Source organism: Symphalangus syndactylus, chromosome 4 (genome assembly GCF_028878055.3).
Source record: "Symphalangus syndactylus isolate Jambi chromosome 4, NHGRI_mSymSyn1-v2.1_pri, whole genome shotgun sequence".
NCBI classification, from domain to species: Eukaryota; Metazoa; Chordata; class Mammalia; order Primates; family Hylobatidae; genus Symphalangus; species Symphalangus syndactylus.
Genome location: NC_072426.2, coordinates 155,072,493 through 155,091,955, shown reverse-complemented (window position 1 = coordinate 155,091,955; position 19,463 = coordinate 155,072,493). Strand labels below are relative to the sequence as shown.

Here is a 19,463-nt window from a genome sequence, read left to right as displayed (position 1 = left end):
AATGGCATTGTCTTGTGTTTGCCTTTCCTTCCTTCCTTATGATGTATCTCTGAGTTGTCTCTCATGTCACCTTCTCTCCCTCTTCCCTTCTCCACGTCTCATCCCTTCACTGTAATACCCAGCACAGGACTCTGGCCAGGATTTACAACCAGGGTGTCTGTGGGCTGACATGCCTCTGTGTCCTGGCCTGCAGACTAGCCTTGTATGGTCTCTAGTGCTTGTCCGTGTTTACCTAACATTGAAAACCTTGGGAGATTTCATAGAAAAATCTGAATTTCTAGTTTCTTTTGAGGAAGTGGAAGATTTGGCTGCTCTGGGTTATTCTTACTTCATGGCACCAACTGGTTAGGGACACGTGGGAGCTTCCCTTTCAGGATTTGCCCACACACTCCAACTTGCCACAGTCCTCCTGGCTCCCTGTCGCACCCCTACTTTGAAGCATCATCATGAATTAGTGACTGCCACTTTTTTTTAATGACAGAGAAATACCTATCTGCACTCTCATTTCTATTAAAAGTGAGTTGACTGGCTGGGTGCAGAGGCAGGCGAATCACCTGAGGTCAGGAGTTCGAGACCAGCCTGGCCAACGTGGTGAAACCCCCATCTCTACTAAAAATAGAGTGTGGTGCCGTGTGCTGGGTGTGGTGGTGGGTGCCTGTAATCCCAGCTACTGGGGAGGCTGAGGCAGGAGAATCGCTTGAACCCATGAGGTGGAGGTTGCAGTGAGCCAAGATTGTGCCAGGGCACTCCAGCCTGGGCGACAGAGTGAGACTCCATCACAAAAAAATTAAAAAATAAAAAAATGAGTTGACCAAAGAAAGCATGAGGAAGCCTAGTACAGTGGTGGCACATGCCTGTAGTCCCAGCTACTCGGGAGGCAGAAGCGAGAGGATCGCTTGGGCCCAGGAGTTCCAGTCCAGTCTGGGCAACATAGCAAGACCCATCTCTAAACAAAAACAAAGCCAAGAAACAAGAAAAAGCAAGAAAGGCCATTGGATGATTCCCAATCTGTAGCCCTCATTTTCAATATGGCTTGGCCCTGTTGGCATTTGAGTTTGTGCTCTGTGTTAAAGCGAGAAACTTAGGAGCACACAGTCTGTGCTTCATCACTTACTTCTTAACTGTGAAGCCCACCCTTCTGGTTTCTCATCTTAAAAGGAGAATCTGAGGTAGTTTTTTCTTGAAGATTAAGTAAGGTAAGTAAGTAATAACTATCACTCCTGGATAATAATGCTCACATGTGCATTTTTGGCCTACAAAGTAGATAAACTGAATGTATCTAGTCCCCACTTTGTTAGAAACCTTCGGGAGAGTTCTCTTGTACAGGAGGAGACACTTGAACAGAGTTTGGAATATGAACTACATTTTACACAGCAACTTCAATTTCCATCTGACTGTCCACAACCCCTATAGACCACTGGAGTGCTTCCTCACTGATTTAAAGACTTACTATGCAATGCTGGAGAATCCAGACATTTTGAGGAAAACAGATGATGAACTTCTTAATAGAATCACATTGGTGGCTGCTTACCATTTATACACACCTTCCCAAATTGCCCTGCCTGCCATTTTATCTAGTGCCTTCAGGGCTGGAATTACTATGGAAAGTTATTTATTGGACAGTCTGATGTTGAGAGAGAACAGAACTTGCTTGTCACAGTTACTAGATATAATGAAAAGCATGAGAAATTGAGTAAAAAAGTGTGTACCACCCAGATCTGAAGAAGCTGCTGTTCTGAAACTGAAGTTGGAGCAATGTCATTCTGCTGAGCTTGCACTTAATGTAATTATGAAGAAGAGGAAAGGCTGTGAAGATAATGATGATGTCTCAAAGAAATCCAGACATGAGGAGGAAGAATAGACTGATGATGACCTGGTAGACTCTCTCTAGCCATTTCAAGTTGACTTGTCAATGTTAACTAATCAAGAGAATTAGGAAGCATACCAGGCTTTGAAGGCGAGCTGTGGTTGTGCCACTGCACTCCAGCCTGGGTGACAGAAGGAATGAATAAATAAATACATAGTATATCATATGAAAACATCAAAACGTTAAACATTTCTATTTGTTATCTAATTTTTTTCTTTCATAGTAGTTCATGTAAAAGAAAACATCTTCAAAAAAGCCAGAAAAAAAAAAAAAAGCTCAGCTCATTATCTGCAACATAGTGGGCATGTGTTGTTACTATCCTTATCATGTGTCACGTTAGGAAATCCTTCAGAACTGAGCTCTTCCATGGGGTCACCTCAGCAGCACAGGTTAGATTTGCCCAGCAGCTGGAATTCATGAATCAAGGCTGTGAGTCCTGGTCTAATATATATTTGTTAGATGCCTACTATGTGTCTGGCACTGTTGTAGATACTTGGTATCTATGTTGTAAACAAAGCAAATCTGCTCTTATGAAGGCTTACCACCAGTAAGTGAAGGAGATAAGAAATACGCACTCAAATATATATAATTATGCCAGGAACAATATGTGCTGTAAAAAATAAGGCAAGGCAGAAGAATAGAGAAAACACAGGAGCATGTACTATCTGTATTAGTCTGTTTTCACACTGCTGATAAAGACATACCTGAGACTGGGCAATTTACAAAAGACTTATTTGACTTATAGTTCCATGTGGCTGGGGAGGCCTCACAATCAAGGCAGAAGGTAAGGGAGGAGCAAGTCACATCTTACATGGATGGCGGCAGGCAAAGAGAGCTTGTGCAGGGAAACTTCCATTTTTAAAACTATCAGAGTTCGTGAGACTCATTCACTATCACGAGAACAGCTTGGGAAAAGACCCACCTCCTCCATGATTCAATCATCTCCCACGTGGTCCCTCCCACATCATGGGAATTATGGGAGCTCTAAGATGAGATTTGGGTGGGGACACAAAGACAAACCATATCACTATTTTATATAGCTTGGAACAAAGAGACGGTTCTCCGGCAGGGACCTGGATGCAGTGAAAGAGAGAATCATGGAGCATTTGAGGGAGGAACATGGCTGGCAGCCAGGACAGAGTGTTGTGACAAAGAGGTCAGTGAATGAGTGACAGAGACTTGAGAGTTTTCCAGGGGTCACATCCCTTTAGGCCTTGTAGGCCATAAACACCTAGATTTTAATTGTGATCAGAAATCCTTGGAATTGTCTTTTAAATTTTTTTATTTTTAATCTGTGTGGGCACATACTAGTTTTATATAATTATGGGGTACATGTGATGTTTTGATACAGGCATACAATGGATAATGATCAAATCAGAGTGATTGGGGCATCTATCACCTCAAGTGTTTATCCTTAGAATATTTTAATCTTGTAAGTTACATGATCCGCTTGGTTCTAAAAGGCTGCTAGGTGGGTCATAGGCTCTGGGGAAGAAAGAGAAGAAGCAGGAGAGAGTCAGGAGGGTGTTAGATCCTCCGTAGATCATATGAGGACTGATAGTGGCTTGCATCCAAAGGTGGTGGCGGTGGAGGATGTGAAACAGTCAGATCGTGGGGATGCTCTGGGGCTGCAGGCTTCGGAAGAGATCTTGGTACTTAAGACTATCAAGTTTTTGCAGTAAATATGGAAGTGGATATCAAGAGCTCAGTTTTCAACTTAAGTTTTAGATGCCCAAAGAACATCCAAGAGGAGATGTTGAATGGACAGTTATATACACATCTGGAGTTCAAGGGAGAGGCTGGGGCTAGAGATATAAATGGAAATCATTGTTTTATAGAGACAACATCTAAAGCCATGGAGTTGAACTCATCAAAGACTCAAGTGCAGAATGAAAAAGAAGAGGCAAGAGGATTGAGCCCTGGGTCACACACTTAGTCAGGCCCAGAATGAGGATGCATCAGTCAGATCAGAAGGTGTAGCCAGCACAGTAGGGGTAGAACCAGGAGGGTCCCTCCTCGGGGCCCCAGGTTGCATTCAAATCTTGACTTGCAAGGAAGGAAGCTTGCTTCCCAAGGTGATGTATTTTTAGACCAAAGGTGTTTTAGGTATGGAAGGACCTTAGCAGCAATATTTTGCAAGTCCTGCACTTTACAGAAGTTGAGACTGAGACACAGGGAGGTTAATTACCCAAAGTCACACAGTAATTGGTTTGAGTTGATTAGGGATGATGTGTTCTGTTGGAGAGATGACAGGCTGGGCCAGAGGTGAGTATCGCCTAATGAAGCTGGAATTGCTACCAGTCACTCCTATCTCTAGCCAAGAAAAGGAGGGGACAGGAACAGTCGCAGGCATCAGCTGTTGAACTTGTTTCTTAGAAATTCAGACTCTTACAGAGCACTTTCTGTATGCATAATACAATTCTAGACACTGTTCAACTGCAGAGTGAGAAGGTAAATGTTCTTTCCTCCCAGGTTATTTTTTTCTTCAAATTGGTGGAAGAGTTGAACAATCTATAGCAAATATATATACATACATAAAAACTAATTCAGAAATTGAGTGTTTTTTTTAAATCAGAAATTAAGTAGATTTTAAAGCAATATAGATGCTTCCTTAAGAGAGTGTGGTGAATAGGATCCCTAGTACTAGGTGGGGCATCCAGTGACTATTTGTTGAGTAAATTAAGGCCTTCTCTTTTCCTCAGTAGGAAACCACTCATGGGATAAAGCAATCAAACTGTGAAAGAATAGAAGCATTTTTCCCCAAACTTAAAATTAAAAAGTTATATTCCTACAGCTGATGCTGAAATCAATACCAATTGTAAAACACAATGTTCTTAAATATTCTACAATGAATGCTACTTTCAGTTAATCTTCACCTCATCACTCAGTATCATGTGAAAAAACTTCCTGTTTTCCAAGAGCACATGCTTTGAATATCTAAATGTGTGTGTGTCTGGATAACATGCATTAGGTATTTATCCTAATGCTCTCCCTCACCTTGCCCCCCACCCCCTGACAGGCCGTGGTATGTAATGTTCCCCTCCCTGTGTTCTCATTGTTCAATTTCTACTTATGAGTGAGAACAAGTGGTGTTTGGTTTTCTGTTCCTGTATTAGTTTGCTGAGTATGATGGCTTCCAGCTTCATCCATGTCCCTGCAAAGGACATGAATTTATTCTTTTTTATGGCTGCATAGCATTCTATGATGTATATGTGCCACATTTTCTTTATCCAGTCTATCATTGATGGGCATTTGGGTTGGTTCCAAGTCTTAGCTATTGCAAACAGTGCTGCAATAAACATACGTGTGCATGTGTCTTTATAGTAGAATGATTTATAGTCCTTTGGGGCAAAGACTTCATGACGAAAACACCAAAAGCAATTACAAAAAAAGTCAAAATTGACAAATGGGATCTAATTAAACTAAAGAGCTTCTGCACAGCAAAAGAAACTATCATCAGAGTGAACAGGCAACCTATGGAATGGGAGAACATTTTTGCAATCTACCCATCTGATAAAGGTCTAATATCCAGAATATACAAGGAACTTAAACAAATTTTCTGCTCTTTTAATAGGGGTTTTTTTGGCTCTTTTAAGATACACAAATATACCTATCTCCAAATTTTATATGTGTGTGTGTGTGTGTGTGTGTGTGTGTATGCTCACATGCACATGCATTTACCTCTTTATTGAGAACATATGGACTTCCAGATTTTTATGCAAAGCCATACGTTTATGTCTGGCATCATATGGCTCTAATTCGATTAACACTATCCAGTCCTGTAATGTACTTCTTTGTTACATATTATCTAAGTCATATGAGTGAAAATTCCCATTACAGAAGAGGGGAAAAAGAACTTACTAAATAATCCTTTTGCAGTTTTTTTGGGGGGGAATGAAGGATGTGAAAACTTGATAAAAACATAAAAATTTACTTTATAATAATAATTTGAAGACTCTGATATACCCGGTATTTTTGCTGGTATTTTATATTTTAATCCATAACTTTACACTAAACAAGATCCAAAAGTGGGAAAACATTGCGGTGAAATTCTGTGATTTTAAATATAGCGGGCAGCTGGAAAGAAAGTGGAAATGTGTGTGCTGATGTGAGGGGTGTGTTAGGGGCTTTCAGCTGTGAGTATTTTCAGTAAATATCTGCAAATATTATAGAGCACATGCCATGGAAGAAAGATCATAAATCTCATAGACTCTCACGACATATTGAGTAATTTCCATTGGAAATCTCTAAAATAATTCTTGTAGGCAGGATCAGAGGCTCATCTAAAGAACTGTTTTGGCCAACACTGATGCCTTTTCCTTTCATTTGGGAGATCAAATATTGAATTTACCCTCAAAGGTGGATCCCATTCTGGGTAGCCCCAGAGGACAGGCTGGAGGCTTGGTTTTGGTTGGGTTTTTCCCTTGTGGCAGAGGAATTGCAAAATTTATTTCAAGATCCTTACTAGGGTGGCGTGAGTAGTGGATATGGTCACTCCATGAGTGACATCACCAGGTGACTTTGGCCGTGTGATTCCATCCAGCATTTTGATTCATCATGACAGACAGGCTCATATATTTTTTTTTGGTACAGAGGTGGAATATACGTGGGGCCCCTCACACCATTAGAAGTTTCTTAGTTATAGAAGGGCTATGATTTTGGGGAGGAAGCTTAGTGTCAAATTCTTCTTGTCCCTTGATCATTGAGAAGGTTTGCTGCATGTCAGCATCATTGGTTTCCTCTCTGTACCTAAAAATTGGGCTCCAATCTGAAAGAAAGTTAAAAATATGGAAGTCTACTTGCCTTGGAGAAAATGATGGAAGTGGGAGTGTGTGCACACGTAGGCAGGTGCACAAAAACTCAGGCAGCAATAGATGCCTCTCATTGAACTGATTTGCCACTTGAGAGAGAATAAAGAAACTAGCAATATCCAGATGTTATAATTCTGTTCTCAATGATACTACTGGCAGCTCTGGTGCTCCGGGGGAAAGGGAGGGAGCAGGTTTCTCCTGTGGTGAAATCACGGAGGAGAAAGACGGAAGCCTATTCTTTGTTGCACTTCACACTGAGTGCTTTACACAGAGCAGAGGCCCAATTAATGCTTGTGGAATTGAATTTATTGAATTGCACTGAAGGAAAAAGAGGACTCAAGGGGCTTGGAGACTTCAAGAGTATATTGCAAGAGGGTCAGTTTCAAGTCGAGACTGAAATTCTAAATCTCTAGATATGTCTGTTGTGAACTGGAGATATATATATAGGTATAGCTTAAATGGGAAACAAACAACAAATATACATATTGGAACTGCTGAATGTTTGGTATTGGACCATATTTATATATGATATGTGAAAGAATATACTGATTTTCAACTAATATTATTTTAATACATCTTGAGTCAAAATTTATTTACTTTCCTTTAAGTTTTTGTGAAATTTTGAAGGATGATAACCAGGCAAAGTGATTAAAAATGACATATTTTTTTACTTAATTAAAACTCTTAATGGAAAAAGTTTTTCCACTAAATTTGAAGAGTAAGTTAAGCTATTTTTGAATCTAAATTAATCTAAGAAGCCAAAATATTTTTGGCATTGGCAATCAGGATGCCTTTAAAATGTTCTCATAAATCAATGAAGATTTAAGATCTTCCTCAAATTTTGAAGATAAACTCATATTTGGGCTGTGATGAAGTGTGAAAAATTTCAGCATAGAAGTTGTTATTTTCATGAATTTATGAGTGTGTGAGAACATCTCTCTGCTAAATTAATTATAGCAATAAATACTACAACCAATATAAAATGAAAGGTTAAAAAATTTGTCCTAAAATTTTTAAAAATCAAGAAAAAAGGTCAGTGGGAAAAAAATAGGTTTACTTCAAGAATAAACCATTCACGGTAGTTGTTAAAAATACTGTTAGGATCCTATACAAAAAACATAGCCTGTAATCCCACCACTTTGGGAGGCTGAGGCGGGAGGATCACGAGGTCAAGAGATTGAGACCATCCTGGCCAACATGGTGAAACCCCGTCTCTACTAAAAATACAAAAATCAGCTGGGTGTGGTGGTGCACGCCTGTAGTCCCAGCTACTCAGGAGGCTGAGGCAGGAGAATTGCTTGAACCCGGGAGGCAGAGGTTTCAGTGAGCTGAGATCCCGCCACTGCACTCCAGCCTAGTGACAGAGCGAGACTCTGTCTCAAAAAAAACCCAAAAAACAAAAAACAAAACAAAACAAAACAAAAAACAAAACAACAAAACAAATTTAAAAAAACCCTCATAAAGAATTGGGTAAAATTAGTTTAAAAATTGTTGGTTTTCTTTCACTTTTTTGTAAATACTGTATCAAATATTTTTCTTTCTATGTTTCTCTAATTCTTGTAGTTCTTAAATATTCCTTAATTTTTAAATTTATAAGCAAATAAAAGCAAAATTAAATTCTTTTACCTAAGTCTTAAGGATAAAAAGACAATATATACCTCAAGATTTTTTACTTTTAACTTCTGAGATAACATGTGGACCTAGAACTGGTCTTCTAATTAATCTAGTACTTTCAGTTCAAAATATTCAAAAACTGTTAAAAGAAGAAGACAGTGTTAAAAGTGACATAAAAAATCACATGATTTTTACTTATTTTCTCTGGAAAAAAAAACATTAGCCCAAATTATTGGTATTATTTTTAGATTAAATCTTTGAAAATATTCAGTATAAATATTTTAGAATGTAGAGAACAAAAATCTCCATTACAATGAATAATACGGTAATGTAAAATTGTTGCTTTTTTTTTTTTACAAATTGTTAAATAATAAAAGTTAAATAATACATTAAAGACTACCTTATAATTTGGCAACTGCTTCATCATTTCAGCAGAATGTTCTTTTTTTAGAATCAGTAAACAACAAAATAAAAGATGTAATTGCAGTATCTCCAAAATACCACTTACTTTGAAAAATAGTGAATGAAATGCATTTAATGGTAAAAATTTTGAAATATTATTACAAGCAGAAAGTTTGGGCCCTTGGAATCACATACACATGACAGATGAAAAATATTAAAGGAGGTATTTACCACAAAGAATATTTTCCCAACAGAAATTTAGAAAGGGGTCTGGTCTGATAGAGTAATGGGTTATATGAAAACCTTCAAACATCTTAATTCAGAAAGATGAATGCCAGGAAGCTTATTGAGTTGGGGGAGTTCAAGTTTGCTGATTAGAACACATAGCAATATACATTTCAGTGGGACCAGAGAATATTCTACTGATCATGAAAATGTGAATAAGCAAAGTTGATGGGTCTTAGACCACCTTCACTTTCCTTTCCTTTATGTTAATAATCAGAGGAAATTTAATCAGTGGGAAATATAAACCATGAACAGGCTTTAGATATAAATATAGAAGAGATGAGTAAAAATGTAGAACAAAACAGTAAAAACACCTAGAATAAAACACTGGAATTCGGTAACTATTTTATTATCCGTTGACAGAAATATCACAAAGATGTGTGTGTGTGTAGCTACAGATGTGTTGACTCACCTACTACTGTTTTTTTCAAAGATTATATTTAAAAACAAGCAATGAAGTACCACTAAAGTATTTTTAGTATGAACTGATCCTTTTCCATTTTCTCTTTTCAATGAAGTTGGATTGCATGAAGTGAATAAAGCCGCTTTACTTGATCTTATCAGCCTACAGCAGATGAAGAAAGAATTTCTAATGGATCCTACATCATTGACTGCAGTTGTTAGAGAAATAGAGAAATAGAATCGTTGGTGAGTCATATGGCTCTGACACTGCTCTAATGCGATGGCAGTTTTGGTGAGGATTTTGATATTTAATGAGTGAATAAGGGCAGAGCAAGTCTTTTAAGCCCATTTCTGATGGAAGCATAACCATATAAGTTTAGAATAAGAAAAGAAAAGGAGGGGAAGAAAGAATGAATAACTTTATTGATCAGATAATGCTGAAGGCATTAGAAGATGCCAACATCAATACAGTTAATAAATACATTGTTTACACAAGTGTGTCACTATCACTGGCCGGCATAAAAACAGTCCTTGCCCAATAGTATTTCCTCAAACACTTGAAATTGAAGAAAATAAAGCTCAGTATTTCCAGTGATCTCTAACTTTCAGATTTAGATGTAGATGATAAACTTTTTGAATCAAAATCTTAGATCAATGCTATGAATTTTGTTCTTGCAAAGCTGTAAGAAAACTAAGATGCTTCTAAATTTTAACTTAAAGTCAGTATCATAAGAATGCCAAGTTTAAAAATGGAACAATGCTCTACCTTTTAGTTAGTATGAAATTAGTTCAGAAGAGACTAATTGGATAGTCACTTGTAAATGTATTCCTGGATACACTTAGCCAAGAATGATGGAGGAGCTCTTCTTTTGACTAATAACACATTTCATGCTCTTTAGTATGTCTTTATATCTCCGTCAAAGCTAAAATCAACGAGGTATGGATAAAAAATGGGCTGAATATTGGAAGATGCCAATAAGACCCATTCCACTAACCCCTTCATTTGTGCCAAAATAATGTTTGAAATGCTGAATTGATGTGCTGAATAATTTGTTTGAACTGCTAGGCTACAGATCTGGGGGCAGAACTAGTGAAAAATAGCCAGCTTTGGAGCTGGCCCACTGAAGGGAAGAAGGAACGATTGGGCTAGAGTGAATCCCTATGGAGGAATCGAGCCTTTTCAGGAAGGGAATGTCAGGGTGAAAAGAAGGAGTTCTTTTTCAGGGCTAGGATGGATAACAAAGGCTGCATGCACAAGGTGGGTAATAGAATTTCAATTTCTGAAAGATGACTTCCAGGAAGAAGGTCTCCCCCAGTGTGGAGACATATCTTGGGGTTTAAATTGGGCCCTCACCCTGTAAGAGGTCTGTGATGCTGCAGATTCTTTCTACCAGGCAAGGTCTCCTGGGATTAATCAGAGCCCAGCTGTGTGGAGGAGGAACAGCTGGAGCATCTGGGCAGGGGCTGGCCAAGGGCCTGGTAAGCTGGTGTCTACTGAGAGACAGCATTCCTTCGGAACACCTAAGCCCACTGCTGTAGCAGCGAAGAGAAGGGAGCTGGAGGCCATAAGCCCTGGTCTTCCACTCTCATCAAATACACCCCAGTGGTCAATGCATGCCTCCATTTTTTGTGAGAATCCTCATTTCTCATGTGTGTGCATTTAGCGTGTACTACGGCTTCGGATGGTTCACACTTATTATTTTCTCACCTGGCTTTGAGATGCATCTGGGGAAAGCTGGTGCTGTCACCTTTCAGGAAGAAGAGCAAACGCTAAATTTTAATTACAAGAAATACCAGGATGTCTTTGAGAACATTGTTCTTACCTTCAGTAAAACTTTTCGGTTCTTTTAAAAATCCTTTGCACGGTATCTCAGAATCACAAATTTTAATTTTAAAAGGGATCATCATGATGAGTTTATTCAACACTTTCATTTCATAGGCAACAGAATGGAGGTCTAGAAGGATTAAGTGACTTACTTAAGGTCATTTTTATAGAAATGAAAAAAAAATCTTGAACAATTCTCTAGCTTTCAGATTGGAGGAAAAAGACTATTTATTCATTAACTTCCCAACAAATCACTCACCCACTGTCCTAAAGCCCAAGGCCTGCTCTCTGCCGTGGATACCCACTTTCCCTTGATTCAGAACTTGACAGTAAGTGGAGTGGGGAGAAAAGCCTATTAAAGGCTATGCTCTTTAAACAGAGTGCTTACATTTTAGACACAGTAGGAATAACAGTAGAGAAGGCAATTAGCAGGTGGAATGTCAGGAAGTGAGTCTGTTCTATGAAGAAAAACAACTACCTTTAAACAGTCAAAGAAAGCTTGGGTATATAACATACTTTTGCCAATGGAGACACAATTAAAATAAACTTTGAGGTGGGCATGGCGGAGGGGAAAGGTTTATATAAAGAATACAATCAGGCTGGGTACAGTGGCTCACACTTGTAATCCCAGCACTTTGGGAGGCTAAGGCAGGAGGATCACCTGAGGCCAGGAGTTTGAGACCACTCTGGCCACATAGTGAGACCTTGTCTCTATAAAAAAATTAAAAAATTAGCTGGATATTGTGGTGGCATGCCTGTAGTCCCAGCTACTCAGGAGGCTGAGAAGGGAGGATTGTTTGAGCCTGGGAGTTCAAGACTTCAGTGAGCTATGACTGCACCACTGCCCTCCAGCCTGGGCAACACAGCGAGATCCTGTCTCAAAAAAAAAAAAAAATCAGCCAGATAGAAAGTTGCACAGAAAAGATGGAAAGATGGAAAAATTGCGAGACTGGGAACGCGAGTGTGTACTGAATGAGGGTGCTTAGAACTGCTGTGTAACTGTGTATGCTGAGATAATGTTTATTACTGGAATAGCTAGTGATAAGTTAATTAGGATATCTTATATAGTTTGATTCAGAAGGAAACTTATTGTTTGCCTCATGGAATGACCTAAGCCTTTATAGATGTTTAAATTTGCCAAAATACTAATTTTGATTAGGCCCTCACTAAAAGATAAAAAATAGTCAATAGACACATACTTATACAATACAAACACATTATTTCCACTGACAGGGAATGAAATCCAACAGTTAGTACGTATTTATTAATTTAACAGCATATGTTAATGTATTAAACCTAACCTCCTGCTTATTAGAATGAAATGAATGAATGTTATTAGAAATAACATTATAGGTCAAGCAGAAGATAGCCCTACACAAGATTCTTGCTGAATAAATACATAACTATGGCGGATTGACTTTCTAAAGGAGACATCAATCGAAACAAGTGATTAAAATTGACAGTGGAATTGAACAAATGACTCTAATTAATGAATTTTCTAATATTTTTCATGTTTATAAACATTAGCCCCGTTTGCACACTGTGTGCATAAATATGCATGCATTACAACCAGTGACATCCATAACTGGATGCAAATCACGCTCAGACACCTACTCTGTGGCATCCGTGAATTCTGACATATCATTCTATCGTAAGCTGGAGAAAGTTCTAATTTCCCTGTTTTTTTTTTTTTTCTGCCACTGACTTGGAGACTGTTGACTTGGCAAAGCCCCTAACCAGTTCTCAGATAAAACTGACCATTTACAAGACATCAAATCTTCTGCAGCTTTGGATTAGGGTTCTGACCTTAACAAAAGAAAAAGTTCTACTTTCAATCACTTCTTCTCGTTATAAATATGATAAATCGATGGCTGTTTTGCTCATACTCCCTGACAGTAGTAAGATAATGTCACTCTTCAAATAAGTTCTTACTTATTGGTTACCTTTTGATGGGTTTATCAGCTGCCAACAAATAATGGAGAACTATTTTGGTGAAGCCAGTCATGCCAGGCCTGTAAATGATAATATCTCTGTGTGAAGTCTGAGCAGTACAGGTAGGTCTCCACGGCACAAGGTTCTGAGAGAATTAGAGCTACCTTCATGCTCTTACTTTTATCACTAGCCCTCACGTAATTACGGTAGAAAGTGCCATTACTCATGACATCATTACTGCTAATGATGACCAGAATATAGGCTTAAGTTAAAGGGCAGCGTTGCTGCTTCATTAGGAAGTCTTAAATTAGTAACATCATCATTGCCTCATATCCTATTAATGAAGACCAGCTCCTTATCCAAAAACATGAGAAGCTCATAGTTGGTGACATTCTCTTTGCAGGTGTTTAGTTTTAAAACTGTGTTTTCTTCTTACCTGCTAGAACTCTATTTTTTTTTCAGCTTCTCAAAAATGTAGACAGGATTAACCAAGCCTGTTTTTTCCCTCCTACATATAAAATACAACATTTTATGTTTGATGTTTGTTTATTGGTAGTTTTATGAGCAATAAAAATGCTTTGCTAAGTGTATAGTTCTCTAAAATATACATATTTTAAATGGATAGGAAAAATTACAAATTATTTCAAAGCCTTTGGTAAAATATTGGGATGGCTCTGTATAGTGTGGGACTGTCTTGTGTTGCTAAAACATTTTAACCTACAGCTGTGCTCTCCTATTCTGATTAATCATTTAAAAACCAAATACAGATCAAATGTAGAAACGAGACCAAATACTAACAAAAGCATTTTCCTTGCATATTCACGAGAACATTTCATTTGGGATTAGTAGCTTCATAAAAGCACAAATATAAATGTCAATGAATTTTATATTACACAGATGATATTGCAGAAGCAAAAATCTTTGCATTTATTGATACCTAATTTGGAAACCACAAAATACTGGATGCATCCTAAGAGGAATGGTGGGGGTGGGGGGGCAGGGGAAAGTGGAAGTAGAGATGCCTGCCTGTATATTTTTGAAATGTGTCTTAGATGACTGTAATTTATTAGCTATATTATCATAACATTAACATTATAATAATAATTAACATTCAGGTCTATTACATAGGTGTATAATTTTAGTGGGCAGAATAATGCAAAACAAGTTCAGAGTGTGGGTTCATGAGTGGAACCCCACTTGTTCTGTATTTTTGCCTGGAGTTACATGAGAATGTAGACATTAATTCTTACATTTATGGAACACCGTTTTTATCATTTAAATTCATTTTTATTCAGTCTTTTTCATTTAAGCATGCTTCAATGTATTTATAATAAATGAGAATACATATAAACCTTCCAGAACATCTCTGGGAATACGGAATTATATTAATGACACTCTTAATGTCATTTATTTGACATGGGATCTGATTATGCCATTAAAGACCTAGTTCCTCTGATACTCACACAGGGATTAGAAATAACTGAATTGGGGAAACATCCCAGAAACTAGGAATAGTTATTTTTAAATTCAATGGTAGAATTCACACTTTTAAAATGGTACCATTCACCATTCTTCCTCTTCTGGAATGTTAAATCTTGTTTGAGAGGAAATTCATATATTTATGATAAATTAGCAAACAATTTGGAAGCAACCTAGAATATGTATAGAGAGTTTCAGCCTATATGTGTCATTCAGAGGCAATTCAGAACATGAGAAAAACCACCGTGGGCTCATGTTAATTCAGACAAACTTCATGGAGAGGGAAAATTTTGAGCTCAGTATTAAAGATGTGTAGGATTTAGCAGAAACAGAGAGAAAAAAGACTAGGAGTGAATCAGAGCATGTGAGGGGCCAAGGTGGCTAGGAGTGCTCTAAGAGGCAAGAAACCATTCCTCTTAGGATGCCTCAAGAATGTTCCAAGATGGAGGAAGTAAACTGGGGCCAGTTCATATGGATCCTTAAAGTGGGGTTGAAACTTTCAAATTTATTCAAATATGCAAAAGAAGCTAATATAGATTTTTAACAAATGGAATACATGGTGAAAATGACTCTATTGTATAACCACCATTAAATAAAATGGTGACACTCAGAAACTAGGTAGCTACTATTAAAAATGAGAAGTAGGCCGGGCGCGGTGGCTCACGCTTGTAATCCCAGCACTTTGGGAGGCCGAGGCGGGCGGATCACGAGGTCAGGAGATCGAGACCACGGTGAAACCCCGTCGCTACTAAAAATACAAAAAATTAGCCGGGCGTGGTGGCGGGCGCCTGTAGTCTCAGCTACTCGGAGAGGCTGAGGCAGGAGAATGGCGTGAACCCGGGAGGCGGAGCTTGCAGTGAGCCGAAATTGCGCCACTGCACTCCAGCCTGGGCGACAGAGCGAGACTCCGTCTCAAAAAAAAAAAAAATAAAAATGAGAAGTAAAGTCACGATGGTAAATTAGAGTAACCACAGTATGACACGAGAAGGAGAAATAAACCAGAAACTTTGCGAAGCATGTATACTAGGACACAGTGGCTACCTGAGTGTGGGATGGGAGAGAGATGCAATAAAGTTGACTTCAAAATATGCAATTAATAGAAACAAGGTACCATAGGAGACAGTCATTGAAATAGGAAGTGCCTTTGTGTTGGGCTGCAACAACAAAATCCCACAAACTATGTAATTTGCAAAGAAGAGAAATTTATTTTTCACAGTTTTGGAGGCTGGGAAGTCCAAGATCAAAGCATTGGCAGGTTTGGTGTCTGGTGAGCGTCCAGTCTATCCTGGACAAATGCTATGTCCTCACATGGCAGAATGTCAAAGGGTAAGAAGGTCGAATTCCCTCTGTCAAGTCCTTTTTGAAGGGTACCTAATCTTATACACGAGGAAGGAGTCCTCATGGCTTAATGGCTTAATCACCTCTTAAACAACCTCTCCCCTTTCCCCCATACTATCACATTGGCAACACCTGCATTTTGGAGGGTACACATTCAGATCATAACAAAAAGTTAGACAAAGGATTCATTTTTGATCATGGCATACAGTAGATTTGACTTTACAAACATGACCACCTGATTGGACATATTCTGTAAACAACTGGAAATAAATGAAGGATAAAGGCATGGGCTGAAACTGCAGGTTTAATAATGAGCATATAGGTGATAGTTGACATGGCAAGAGTGGATGAGCAATCTAAGGAATTGGATAAAGAAAGAAAAGTAGAGCAAGAGTAGAAAGTCTGAGAATTTGATCTGAAGAGAACTGGTAGAAATAGAAGCAAGAAAGGAAAGGAGGTAAAGAAAGAGAAAATAAGAAAGGTATTAGGATGGCTAAGAGAAGCCAAGGAAGAGGTTGTGAAGGAGGGAATCATGGTATCAAAAGCTGCAGAGATGGCAGGTGCTGAGTGGTAGGAAAGACCATCTGGATTTGTACTACAGGGGTTGTAAATATTAGATTAACTGGGTTGTTTAGGAAGGGAATAATTCAGTGCAAATGTTAGTTTCTTAAGATGACAAGGCTTCAATTTATATTTTAGATGCATTTTCCTCCTATTAGGGAACAAGTAGCCAACTCCTCAGTTTGTTTCTCATTGGAATTTAGCAGTTTAGCTGAACTAATTTACGTTTTTGAGCTTATGAACAGCTGCAACTTTGTATTTAAATTTCATCTGCTCTCTGTCCTACTTAATGTTCCAGTAACAATCCATCTTACTTTCAAGTCTGACAGTTTCATAAGGGTATTGACCACCCACAGAGAGTATGCCTTCAAAAGGGAAAGCCCTTTAAGAGCTGTGTTGAGTGAAGCAAAAATGCTTAGACTGTAGTCAATACTATTAAAACTGAACTGGTATAAGTGCAGTGATTCAGAAGAATTAGTTCCATTATTTTTACCGATGCTTCAGGAAAGCAATAGCATCTGGGAAAACAATAGAATTTAGGGCACTGTGATGGTCATTGGGATACTATGCTCTGTGGTTGAACAACCCACTAAAATATTTCAGTAAAAGTGCAGTTAAACACACAGAGCTGAAAACTTCACCAACCCTACAGACACTAATGATTTTCCATATAAATTGTTGGGGCCCCTTTAAGTAAAAATAATGAACAAGACTATATTCTGCTTGCTTTATAATAGACACTTCTGATAAGAAGTGATTTCATTCTAATAATAGAGTGGGGGCACAGTTTAGTCTAACATGTTAGAATAAATTGCTTGATTTTAATAATTTTAAGTGCAAAAATTTTTTTAAAAGCCCACAATGAATATTGACATTTAGAAACCTCTTAATAGTAGCATAATTCCTATATATAAAGCTAAGATAGTAAGGGATCTATTTTTTTCTTCTTTCAACTGAGCAGCTTTGTATTTTAGTAGTCTTTTTTTTTCTTTGAAAACCAGATTCCCATTTATAAATATTTCTGAATCAGGACAGTACTCCTTTAAATTAAGTGTGTTCCTGAAGTGACCCACATCTGGCCATCAGGTAACCTGTATCAGGTAGTGCCACATGTTCACAGTCAACCCCAGCATGCACCCCTTGGGCTGATAACTAAAATGTGACAATTCTGATAATTAAACCACCTAAAGCTAGTGGCTGATGTCTTGCATTAATTCAAAACAGCTTAAGGTGAAACAGCGCACTATTCAATTACCAGAGACATGACTGTATATGCTCTCAACCATGTTGGCATGGCTTTCCTCAGTTCCACTAAACCTCATACCTGACAAGCACTCTAATTTAAACAAATAAAGGGGGTGGCTGATGGATTGTAGCCTGCTTAATCTAACTATTAGTCCCTCTGAAGACTTCTCTTGATTAGCAAGGCTGAGTAGGTCAGAGGATGACATTTTCCAATCAACCTAACATTCACGGAGAAATTATGTTTTTCTGTATCATTCATTAACAGCTAGTGGAATTCAGATTTTTGGCTTATAAGGAAGATCCCAATTAATTAAAATAATGAAGAAGAAAAATAAAAGCAAATTATTTTATACTGGAGTATAGTTTTAATATTTATATGCATAGATTCCGTCAGCAGTAGAGGATATTAGGATTTCCACACTCTTCCCAAAATGCAACCAGAAAATACTACAATGGAAGGCACACTTCCAAGGATTATAGTTTTCTGTATCTTTGTTGTTCAAAGCAAGAGCAGTCGTGAAGCACCTCACTAATTTGATGATTCATTTATAATCATTGCCCGTTCAATTAAATTGTTCACACCTCTTCTCTACCACCACTACCACGATCATTAAATAGTATTGACTGCATGCCAAAAACAGCCTCAAAAAGCATACCATGTGTGCTAGGCTGTTCTTGCATTGCTGTAAAGGAATACCTGAGGCTGGGTAATTTATAAAGAAAAAGGGATTTATTTCTGCTTACAGGTCTGCAGGCTATGTGGGCAGGGTGGTGCCAGCATCTGCTTCTGGTAAGGTCCTCAGGAAGATTCTAATCATAGCAGAAGGGAATGGGGAGCCAGCATGTCACATGGTGAGAGTGGAAGCAAGAGAGCAGGCTGGGAATGGGAGTGCCACACACTTTTAAACAACCAGATCCCATGTGAAGGCACGCATCACCACGGGGATGGTGCTGAGCCCCCCATGAGGGATCCGCCCTGTGATGCAATATCCCCCACCGGGCCCCACCTCTAACACTGGGCATTGCGCTTCAATGTGAGATTTGGAAGGGACAAATATCCAAACCATGTCACCACGTAAGTGTAGTGTGATGGTTAATTTAATGTGTCAACTTTAGTGGGCTAAGGGATGCCCAGGTAGCTGGTGAAACAGTATTCCTTGGTGTGTTGAGAGGGTGTTTCTGGAAGAGATCAGCATTTGAATCGCTGAACTGACAAAGGAAGATCCCCCTCCCCAGTGAGGGTGGGCGGCGACTAATCTCTTGAGGGCCCAAATAGAACAAAATGTGGAGGAAAAGTGAATTTTCTTCTGTCTGAGCTGGAACACACATCTCCTGCTCTTGGACATTGGCACTCCTGGTTCTCAGGCCTTCAAACTAGAACCGTGGCTTACACTGTTCCCCGCTCCTCCAACGGAGCCCTGCCCCAAGGCCTTCGGACGGAACCACCGGCTTTCCTGGTTTCTCCAGTTTGCAGATGTCAGATTGTGGGACTTCTCAGCCTCCATAATCATATGAGTCTATTCCTGTAAGTCTCTCTCTCTCTCTCTCTCCATACATACACACACACACACACACACACACACACACATGCATATATGTGTGTGTGTGTATATATATATATACACACACATTTCTATTGGTTTTGTTTCTCTGGAGAACGCTGACTAATACAGACAGTGAATTTAATCTGATTTGAATTTGT

The 19,463-nt window shown here is 38.6% G+C and overlaps 1 protein-coding gene and 1 pseudogene across 1 annotated transcript in view; one reads left to right on the top strand and one right to left on the bottom strand.

The window, feature by feature from the left end:
- The window catches only part of TENM3 (teneurin transmembrane protein 3), a 2,305,387-nt gene that overhangs the window by 886,258 nt on the left and 1,399,666 nt on the right, over positions 1-19,463 (bottom strand). The window lies entirely within an intron of this gene.
- LOC129480182 (cyclin-H-like) lies at positions 170-1,891 on the top strand (annotated as a pseudogene).